Source organism: Colobus angolensis, unplaced genomic scaffold, assembly GCF_000951035.1.
Source record: "Colobus angolensis palliatus isolate OR3802 unplaced genomic scaffold, Cang.pa_1.0 Scaffold256, whole genome shotgun sequence".
Classification (NCBI taxonomy): Eukaryota; Metazoa; Chordata; class Mammalia; order Primates; family Cercopithecidae; genus Colobus; species Colobus angolensis.
In genome coordinates this window covers 194772-206171 of record NW_012115777.1, presented here as the reverse complement: position 1 = coordinate 206171, position 11400 = coordinate 194772, and positions in this window count along the sequence as shown.

Sequence of the window (11400 nt, the reverse complement as noted above, 5' to 3'; positions counted from 1 at the left end):
AAAACTGGAAGCATTCTCTTTGAAAACTGGCACAAGACAGGGATGCCCTCTCTCACCACTCCTATTCAACAGAGTGTTGGAAGTTCTGGCCAGGGCAATCAGGCAGGAGAAAGAAATAAAGGGTATTCAATGGGGAAAAGAGGAAGTCAAATTGTCCCTGTTTGCAGATGACATGATTGTCTATTTAGAAAACCCCATCATGTCAGCCTAAAATCTCCTTAAGCTGATAAGCAACTTCAGCAAAGTGTCAGGATACAAAATCAATGTGCAAAAATCACAAGCATTCTTATACACCAATAACAGTCAGAGAGCCAAATCATGAGTGAATTCCCATTCATAATTGCTTCAAAGAGAATAAAATTCCTAGGAATCCAACTTACAAGGGATGTGAAGGACATTTTCAAGGAGAACTACAAACCAAGTTAACTTCTTTGAATGCTTATGTTGTATTTTGTATTCATTCAGTCATTCAGTCAACAAGTGGTTATTAAACACCCTCTATGTGTTGGGCACTATGTTAGGTGCTGGGAAAGCTTAGGTAAGCCCCTTCTGACAAATGTGGAAGATTAAATAATTTAGGTATATAATCAAACTAATGAAGGCCTAGTATCAAACTTAAAAAAGTGCTTTGATAAAAAGAAATATTCCTTGAAAATGTACAACCAAATAAGTTGACAGAGACTTGATGGTGGTGGAGGTGAGGAAAGGCTTCCCTTAATACATGCTTTACAATATACTCTCTTAACTATTAAGTCCTATAATTAGTCATTCCAACTAGATTTTAGGGTTCTGGGGTGGGGCTTTTGTATGGTATAAAACCTTGTCAGAAAATATGTAAATCATCATGCTCTTAAGTGACACTGAAACAATAAAAGTATGGATGAATAATGAGTAGATATTCACATAGAATAGGAGTAGATGGTGAAGAATTGAATATAGAGAAAGTGGCACTACTACCTATAACTATAATACAACTAAGTTTTAGAATTTGTATTTTAGTATTAACTTTTATTCTTTTTTTTTGAGATGGCGTCTTGCTCTGTCGCCCAGGCTGGAGTGCGGTGGCGCAATCTCGGCTCACTGCAAGCTCTGCCTCCCGGGTTCACGCCATTCTCCTGCCTCAGCCTCCTGAGTAGCTGGGACCACAGGCGCCCGCCACAGCACCCGGCTAATTTCTTTTTGTATTCTTAGTAGAGACGGGGTTTCACCGTGGTCTCGATCTCCTGACCTTGTGATCCACCCGCCTCGGCCTCCCAAAGTGCTGGGATTACAGGCGTGAGCCACCGCGCCCGGCCGACTTTTATTCTTATAGTTTTAACAATTCTTCTGTGTGTTTATTTTGTCATTGTTTAAGGAAATGTTTTAAATTTTAAAAGTTAAATTTCTTTATTTCAGAAATCGAATTGCCTTGTATATTTGTTACCAGTAGTCACAGTAGGGGGATCTGTTTACACGGCTTCTTGTTTTGTTTTCATCACCCTACAAGTTTTGAAATAAGCAAATATTTTTTTAATTTAAATAAGAAAACAATAAAGCTGATTTGATAAAAAGGAAACTTTTAGGTGGTAACTTAAGAAACCAACTTAATTTGTATATTTCTAACGTTGCTAGGCAGAAATATTTGTTAAAAATTGAAAAAAGTATTGAATGAAGAGGCTTAATAAGGAATATATTTGCTAGCATTTTAACTAAAGTATCTTAGTTCTATTTTAATTAGCATTTTCGGAAACTACCTAATACCTAATCCTAGAAAGAAAATTCTGTTCAATCCTTGAACAGAATCCTGCAAAGTCACTGAGTTTTAAAATATTATTTGATTCTAAAAGTTATCAGTCTACAAATGGAATCATGTGCCAATTTAAACCATTCAATTATATACTAAGTAATAAAAGATCAGATTATTGATATAAAAACACAAAATGGGTCTTGTACAAAAAAATGTGTAAACTAAGTAAATTTCTGAACTTACTTAGAAGATTAGAAATTTACCAATAGAATTTGAAATTAAACTGAAAACAAAAGGCAAAACCTAGATCCATCCTGGGGAAAATAGTTTGAATAGTCAGGTATTCAAGAATCAGGTTGCAATAGATACTTAATTTATTATTTTTACAACACCAAAGGTGACAAACCAATAAAAATATGTTACAATTCAATTTTTTTCCTGTACTGGAACAATTACGAACCCAACCAAGGGTAGATTTGATACATTAACCAAGTATATATCTTAAAAACACTCAGGTCAAACTGATTTGTAATTTGCCATGAAAAAAGCCATACAACAGTGGTTTTGCTATAAAATGGAAATTAGTAATTTAACTCCATTTAAAGGGCAGAATTCAAATATAAGAATTAAATAACATCCAATGAAGTATGTTTTATTTTGAATTATTTTCATAAGTGAGAAAACAAAAAAGATAGTAACTCATCCTCAGGTTCACTGGGTAAAACGTTAAAAATATAGATCAGGTAGCTGGCAAGCAAGATGGCCAAATAGGAACAGCTCCGGTCTGCAGCTCCTAGCGAGATCAACACAGAAGGCCGGTGATTTCTGTATTTAAAACTGAGGTACCCAACTCATCTCATTGGGACTGGACGGACAGTGGGTACAGTCCATGGAGGGCGAGCCAAAGCAGGGTGGGGCGTTGCCTCACCCGGGAAGCACAAGGGGTTGGGGAACTCCCTCCTCTATCCAAGGGAAGCTGTGAGGGACTGTACTGTGAGGAACGGTGCATTCTGACCCAGATACGATGCTTTTTCCACGGTCTTTGCAACCCACACACCTGGAGATTCCCTCAGGTGCCTACACCACCAGAGCCCTGGGTTTCAAGCACAAAACTGGGTGACTGCTTGGGCAGACACCCAGCTAGCTGATTTTTTTTTTTTTTTTTTTTTCCATAACCGAGTGGCACCTGAAAAGCCAGAGAGACAGAACAGTTCAATCCCCTGGAAAGGGGGCTAAAGCCAGGGAGCAAAGTGGTCTAACTCAGCAGATCCCACCCCACACAGATTCCAGCAAGGTAAGATCCACTGGCTTGAAATTGCTCCTGCCAGCACAGCATTCTGAAGTCGACCTGGGACGCTTGATCTTTGGGGGAGGGAGGTCTGCCATTACTGAGGCCTGAGTAGGTGTTTTTCCCCTCACAGTTTAAAAAAAGACACTGGGAAATTCGAACTGGGCAGAATCCACCGCAGCTCCGCAAAGCCACCATAGCCAGATTGCCTCTCTAGATTGCTCCTCTCTGGGAGGACATTTCTGAAAGAAAGGCAGCAGCCCCAATCAGGGGCTTATAGATAAAACTCCCATCTCCCTGGGAAAGAGCACCTGGGGGAAAGGAGGGCTATGGGCGCAACTTCAGCAGACTTAAATTTCCTGTTTGCCCTCTCTGAAGAGAGCAGCAGATCTCCCAGCACAGTGCTCGAGGTCTGCTAAGGAACAGACTGCCTCCTCAAGTGGGGTCCCTGATCCCTGTGCCTCCTGACTGGGAGACACCTCCCAGCAGGGTTCAATAGACACCTCATACCGGAGAGCTCTGGCTGGCATCTGGCGGGTGCGCCTCTGGGATGAAGCTTGCAGAGGAAGGAACAGGCAGAAATCTTTGCTGCTCTGCATCCTCTGCTGGTGATACCCAGGCAAACAGGGTCTGCAGCGGACCTCCAGCAAACTAGCAGACTGGCAGCAGAGGGGCCTGTTAGCAGGAAAACTAACAAACAGAAAGGAATAGGAACAAAACCAACAAAAACAATGTCCACACAAAAACCCCATCTGAAGGTCACCAACATCAAAGAGCAAAGGTAGATAAATCCAGGAAAATCAGGAAAAATCAGCACAAAGAGGCAGAAAATTCCAAAAACCAGAGTGCCTCTTCTCCAAAGGATCACAACTCCTCACCAGCAAGGGAACAAAGCTGGACAGAGAATGAATTTGACAAATTGACAGAAATAGGCTTCAGAAGGTGGGTAATAACAAACTCCTCCAAGCTAAAGGGGCATGTTCTAGCCCAATGCAAGGAAGCTAAGAACCTTGAAAAAGGGTTAGAGGAATTGCTAACTACAATAACCAGTTTAGAGAAGAACATAAATGACCTGACGGAACTGAAAAACACAGCATGAGAACCTCCTGAAGCATACACAAATATCAATAGCCGAATCGATCAAGCAGAAGAAAGGATATCAGAGATTGAAGATCATCTTAATAAAATACAGCATGAAGACAAGATTAGAGAAAAAAGAATAAAAAGGAACAAACAAAGCCTCCAAGAAATATGGGACTATGTGAAAAGACCAAACCTACGTTTGATTGGTGTACCTGAAAGTGATGGGGAAAATGGAACCAAGTTGCGAATTCTTCAGGATGTTATCCAGGAGAACTTCCCCAACCTAGCAAGACAGGACAACATCCACATTCAGGAAATACAGAGAACACCACAAAGATACTCCTCAAGAAGAGCAACCCCAAGACACATAATCGTCAGATTCACCAAGGTTGAAATGAAGGAAAAAATGCTATGGGCAGCCAGAGAGAAAGGTCAGGTTACTCACAAAGGGAAGCCCATCAGACTAACAGCGGATTTCTCAGCAGAAACCCTTCAAGCCAGAAGACAGTAGGGGCCAATATTCAATATTCTTATAGAAAAGAATTTTCAACACACTATTTCCTATCCAGCCAAACTAAGCTTCATAAGCAAAGGAGAAATGAAATCCTTTACAGACAAGCAAATGCTGAAAGATTTTTTCACCACCAGGCCTGTCTTACAATAGCTCCTGAAGGAAGCACTAAATATGGAAAGGAAAAACCAGTACCAGTCACTGCAAAAACATACCAAATTGTAAAGACAATCGACACTATGAAGAAACTGCATCAATCAATTAATGGGCAAAACAACCAGTTAGCATCATAATGACACGATCAAATTCACACATGACAATATTAACCTTAAATGTAAATCGGTTAAATGTCCCAATTAACATACATAGACTGGCAAATTGGATAAAGAGTCAAGACCCATCGGTGTGCTGTATTCAGGAGATCCATCTCACGTGCAAAGATATACATAGGCTCAAAACAAAAGGACGGAGGAATATTTACCAAGCAATGGAAAGAAAAAACATAGCAGGGGTTGCAATCCTAGTCTCTGATAAAACAGACTTTTTATCAGAGACCAACAAAGATCAAAAAAGACAAAGAAGGGTGTTACATACTGGTAAAAGGATCAACAAAACAAGAAGAGCTAACTATCCTAAATATATATACACCCAATACAGGAGCACCCAGATTCGTAAAGTAAGTTCTTAGAGACAGACAAAGAGACTTAGACTTCCACACAATAATAGTGGGAGAATTTAACACCCCACTGTCAATATTAGACCAATCAACAAGACAGAAAATTAACAAGGATATTCAGGACTTGAACTCAGCCCTGGACCAAGCAGACCTAATAGACACCTACAGAACTCTCCACCCCCAATCAACAGACTATACATTCTTCTCAGCACCACATAGCAATTATTCTAAAATGATCACATAATGGAAAGTAAAACACTCCTCAGCAAATGCAAACTAATGAAAATCAAAACAAACAGTCTCTCAGACCAAAGTGCAATCAAATTAGAACTCAGGATTAAGAAACTCACTCAAAACCTCACAACTACATGGAAACTGAACAATCTGCTCCTGAATGACTAGTGGGTAAATAATGAAATGAAGGCAGAAATAAATAAGTTATTTGAAACCAATGAGAACAAAGACACAATGTACCAGAATCTCTGGGACACAGCTAAACCAGTGTTTGGAGGGAAATTTATAGCACTAAATGCACCCAGGGGAAAGCAGGAAATATCTAAAATCAACACCCTAACATCACAATTAAAAGAACTAGAGAAGCAAGAGCAAACAAATTCAAAAGCTAGCAGAAGACAAGAAATAAATAAGATCAGAGCAGAACTGAAGGAGATAGAGACACAAAAACCCTTCAAAAAAATTAATGAATCCAGGAGCTGGTTTTTGAAAAGATCAACAAAATAGACAGACAGCTAACCAGACTAATAAAGAAGAAAAGAGAGAAGAATCATATAGACACAATAAAAAATGATAAATGGGATATCACCACTGATCCCACAGAAATATAAACTACTGTCAGAGAATACTGTGAACACCTGTAAGCAAATAAAATAGAAAATCTAGAAGAAATGGATAAATTCCTGGATACATTCACCCTGTCAAGACTAACCCAGGAAGAACTCAAATCCCTGAATAGACAAATAACAAGTTCTGAAATTCAGGCAGTAATTAATAGCCTACCAACCAAAAAAAAAGCCCAGGACCAGAAGGATTCATAGCCAAATTCTACCAGAGGTACAAAGAGGAGCTGGTACCATTCCTTCTGAAACTATTCCAATCAATAGAAAAAGACAGACTCCTCCCTAACTCATCTTATGAGGCCAGCATCATCCTGATAGCAAAACCTGGCAGAGAAACAACAAAAAAAGAAAATTTCAGCCCAATATCCCTGAAGAACATTGATGCAAAAATCCTCAATAAAATACTGGCAAACCAAATCCAGCAGCACATCAAAAAAGCTTATTCACCACCATCAAGTCGGTTTCACTCCTGGGATGCAAGGCTGGTTCAACATATGCAAATCAATAAATGTAATCCATTTATTGATCAACAGAACCAATGACAAAAACCACATGATCATCTCAATCGATGCAGAAAAGGCCTTTGATAAAATTCAACACTGCTTCATGCTAAAAACTCTCAATAAACTAGGTATTGATAGAACGTCTCTCAAACGAATAAAAGCTATTTATGACAAACCCACAGCCAATATCATACTAAATGGACAAAAGCTGGAAGCATTCTCTTTGAAAACCAGCACAAGGAAAGGATGTCCTCTCTCACCACTCCTATTCAACATAGTATTGGAAGTTCTGGCCAGGACAATCGGGCAAGAGAAAAAAATAAAGGGTATTCAAATAGGAAGAGAGGAAGTCAAGCTGTCTCTGTTTACAGATGACATGATTGTATATTTAGAAAACCCCATTGTCTCAGCCCAAAATCTCCTTAAGCTAAGAAGCAACTTCAGCAAAGTCTCAAGATACATAACCAACATGCAAAAATTACAAGCATTTCTATACACCAATAATAGAAAAACAGAGAGCCAAATCATGAGTGAACTCTCATTCATAATTGCCACAAAAAGAATAAAATACCTAGGAATACAACTTATAAGGGATGTGAAGGACCTCTTCAAGGAGAACTACAAACCATTGTTCAAGGAAATAAGAGAGAACACAAACAAATGGAAGAACATTCCATGCTCATGGATAGGAAGAATCAGTATCATGAAAATGGCCATGCTGCCCAAAGTAATTTAAAGATTAAATACTATCCCCATCAAGCTACCATTGACTTTCTTCACAGAATTAGGAAAAAAATAAAAACACTTGAAATTTCATATGGAACCAAAAAAGTGCCCGTATAACCAAGACAATCTTAAGGAAAAAGAACAAAACTGGAGGCATCATACTACATGACTTCAAACTATACTACAAGGCTATAGTAACCAAAACTGCATGGTACTGGTACCAAAACAGATATATAGACCAATAGAATAGAACAGAGGTCTCAGAAATAATGTAACACATCTACAACCATCTGATCTTTGATAAACCTGACAAAAACAAGCAATGGGGAAATGATTCCTTATTTAATAAATGGTTTTGGGAAAACTGGCTAGCCATATGCAGAAAACTGAAACTTTACCCCTTCCTTACACCTTATACAAAAATTAACTCAAGATGAATTAAAGACTTAAACATAAGACCTAAAACCATAAAAACCCTAGAAGAAAACCTAGGAAATACCATTCACAACATACGCATGGACAAAGACTTCATGACTAAAACACCAAAACCAATGGCAACAAATGCCAAAATTGACAAATGGGACCAAATTAAAGAGCTGCTGCATAGCAAAAAAAAAAAAAAAAACAAACTATCATCAAAGCAAACAGGCAACCTACAGAATGGGAGAAAATTTTTGCTATCTATTCATCTGACAAAGGGCTAATATCCAGAATCTACAAGGAACCTAAACAAATTTATAAGAAAAACAAACAACTTCATCAAAACGTGGGCAAAGGATATGAACAGACACTTCTCCAAAGAAGACATTTATGTGGTCAACAAACATATGAAAAGAAGTTCATCATCACTGATCATTAGAGAAATGCAAATCAAAACCACAATGAGATACCATCTCATGCCAGTTAGAATGGTGATCATTAAAAAGTTAGGAAACAACAGATGCTGGAGAGGATGTCTAGAAATAGAAACACTTTTACACTGTTGGTGGGAGTGTAAATTAGTACAACCATTGTGGAAGACAGAGTGGCGATTCCTTAAGTGTCTAGAACCAGAAATACCATTTGACCCAGCAATTCCATTACTAGGCGTATATCCAAAGGATTTTAAATCATTCTACTACAAAGACACAGGCACACGTATGTTTATTGTAGCGCTATTCACAGTAGCGAAGACTTGGAACCAACCCAAATACCCGTCAATGACAGACTGGATAAAGAAAATGTGCCCCATACACACCATGGAATACTATGCAGCCATAAAAAGGATGAGTTCATGTTCCATGCAGGGACATGGATGAAGCTGGAAACCATTATTCTCAGCAAGCTAATACAGGAACAGAAAACCAAATACTACATGTTCTCACTCATACATGGGAGTTGAACAATGAAAACACATGGACACAGGGAGGGGAACATCAAACACCGGGGCCTGTTGGGGGTGTGGGGGGCTAGGGAAGGGATAGCATTAGGAGAAATACCTAATGTAGATGATGGGTTGATGAGTGTAGGAGAAATACCTAATGTAGATGACGGGTTGACGTGTGCAGCAAACCACCATGGCACATGAATACCTAAGTAACAAACCTGCACGTTTTACACATGTATCCCAGAACTTAAAGTATAATAAAAAATGTTAAAAGTACTGCAAAGGGGAAAGCTGTGCGATGTGTTTTTTGTTATTGAAATGTCATTGAATATAGAGTGTCATATAATAGATGCTCCCTTTTAAACTATCTTAAGGTGCCTTCAAAATACAAGGTGCAAAAGAGTAGTGTTGTTTTTAAAGTTGTTTTTTGCTTCATTTGTATCGTTAACTTGAAACACACTTACATTACTCTAGAATTTATTGCTAGAGAATAATTACTCAAATGTCTCTGGAAGGACTTCTGTTTTACTTAACTATTCAGAAGTAACAGTAAACACATTTCTTCATTGTGTATTTTTGCTTCTTAAAAGTCACAGATGACCTTGATTAAGCTACAAATGTAAAACACACAATTAACCTAATATGAAATCCATGATACATCAAAGTTCTCAAATAACTTCATGCTTGTGTCTCCTAGAATCAATTATAGTTGAAAGACAAATGGTATTATAGCTTTAGAAAGTTATTTGTGTCTCTTTTGCCAGTTCCTATCCAGTAATACCTGAACATCTAGGTTAAGTTGTAAAAGGAGAGAATGGCAGAAAAAGGTGATACATAAAATATATACCAAAATATAAACCGAAATACATACCAAATTTTCCGGGCTAATATTATTTCTTATATTCTTACATTTATGTAAATACTTTAGACCAAATGCTCCTTCTAGAAGAGAGCTTCTTTTAAATCATGATTTAATACATTTTTGTATCTACATGTATAATCCAAAGACGTTCAAAATAGGGCCCCTCAGAGACTACATGATCATTCATTTATTCGTTCATTCATCAAATATTTAGTCAGCAGGAACTACAAGCAAAAATGCTATGAAGAGTAGAGAGATGTAATACATGATGCTTCTCACTCATCAGCTTAGGAACTGAAAGGGAGGCTAAGACAAGAACCATTTTGTTTAGAAATCATTAAAAAGTCAAGATGAATGTCTCCAATGTACCAAGCCAATTATAAGCAGAGAGTTAGGGAATGGGGTAGCTAGGACATCAGGAATAGATCTTAATTTCTCCAGGCAATAAACTGGGCATTGCAGGTCAAGTTACAGAAAAAAAATTCAGGGTTCTGTATTGGAACAAAACTCAAGAAAAATATTTTAAGTTTTATATACCAAGCTTTCCAATTTGGATGGGGTACACTACTTCTTTAGGGTCATAGTGTAATAAAATATATCCCAAGTTCCATTTTTATTCACCAGAGAAAGAATGAAAAAACATATTATTGCTTTGCACATCTCTGAAAATTTGTTCTGTAATAACATACTATCTAAACAGAAATTTCCAGAAATTTTGAAATAATGGAACAAAACAAACTCCTCTCTTTCTCAGCATGTATAGTGTGAGAGAGAGATGCAAATAAATGTTCAAAATGTGAATTTTAAAAATAGAAGAGGAAATCAGAATTCATGTAATAATTATTTTTTAAAACTCAGTGTATATGTAAAACTACTGTCAGTTAAGGTTTAATTTTGCTGTAAAAGGCAGTATATTTAATATATGCTGTGGAATAATGTAAATGGAAAAAGAAACTAATATCAATTGAACAATTTCTATGAGATAGCCACTCTGCCAAGTTGCTGTCATATATTTAGTTCATTGAACCTTCGCCACCACACTTTGAGATAGCTTACAATTATCATATAAGGTTTTTGTTGTGGGAACTGTGAGATTCAGTATTGTACCTGAGGTCTATCTGGATTAGAATCTGAATTAGAAAATAATTTTTTAGACTCTCACTCTCAGGTACACAAACCAAAGAAATAGTTATCAGTTCTAGTGAGAAAAGATGGTTGTGATATTTTTCCCTAATTGCTTCTTTAATAAAATCTTAGAATCTTCTCTGAATAGTTCTAATGTTCCAAAAAGTGATGAAGAGTGTCCTAGATGAATAAAGGATTTGAAAGTAACTAAAAATTTAATAATTGCTAGCATCTGTCTTTCAAAAAGAGCATAGAAAGAAATGAGGAGTTTTCTATTTGTGTGTTTTATCTTACAAAACTGTATCTCCTAAAAAGCAGATCTTAAAAATATTTCCCCAACTAAATCATCACAACTCATTCCGGTATAAGCTCATATGCATGGGCCAATTCTACAGATGCCAGTACGTCGTAAAGATCCAGTTGCACAAGCAATCCTAAATAGAACAGTAAACTTTCAACAGTAAACTTGTAAACTATAGCAGCTTCTATTGTACCTAAAATCCATAAGAATAAAATGTCTGTTTTCTTTCTTTTGCTTATAAATATTAAAAAACTAAGACAAAAATGAAGTTATAAATATTTAGTAACTATCGGCCGGGCGCAGTGGCTCAAGCCTGTAATCCCAGCACTTTGGGAGGCCGAGACGGGCGGATCACGAGGTCAGGAGATCGAGACCA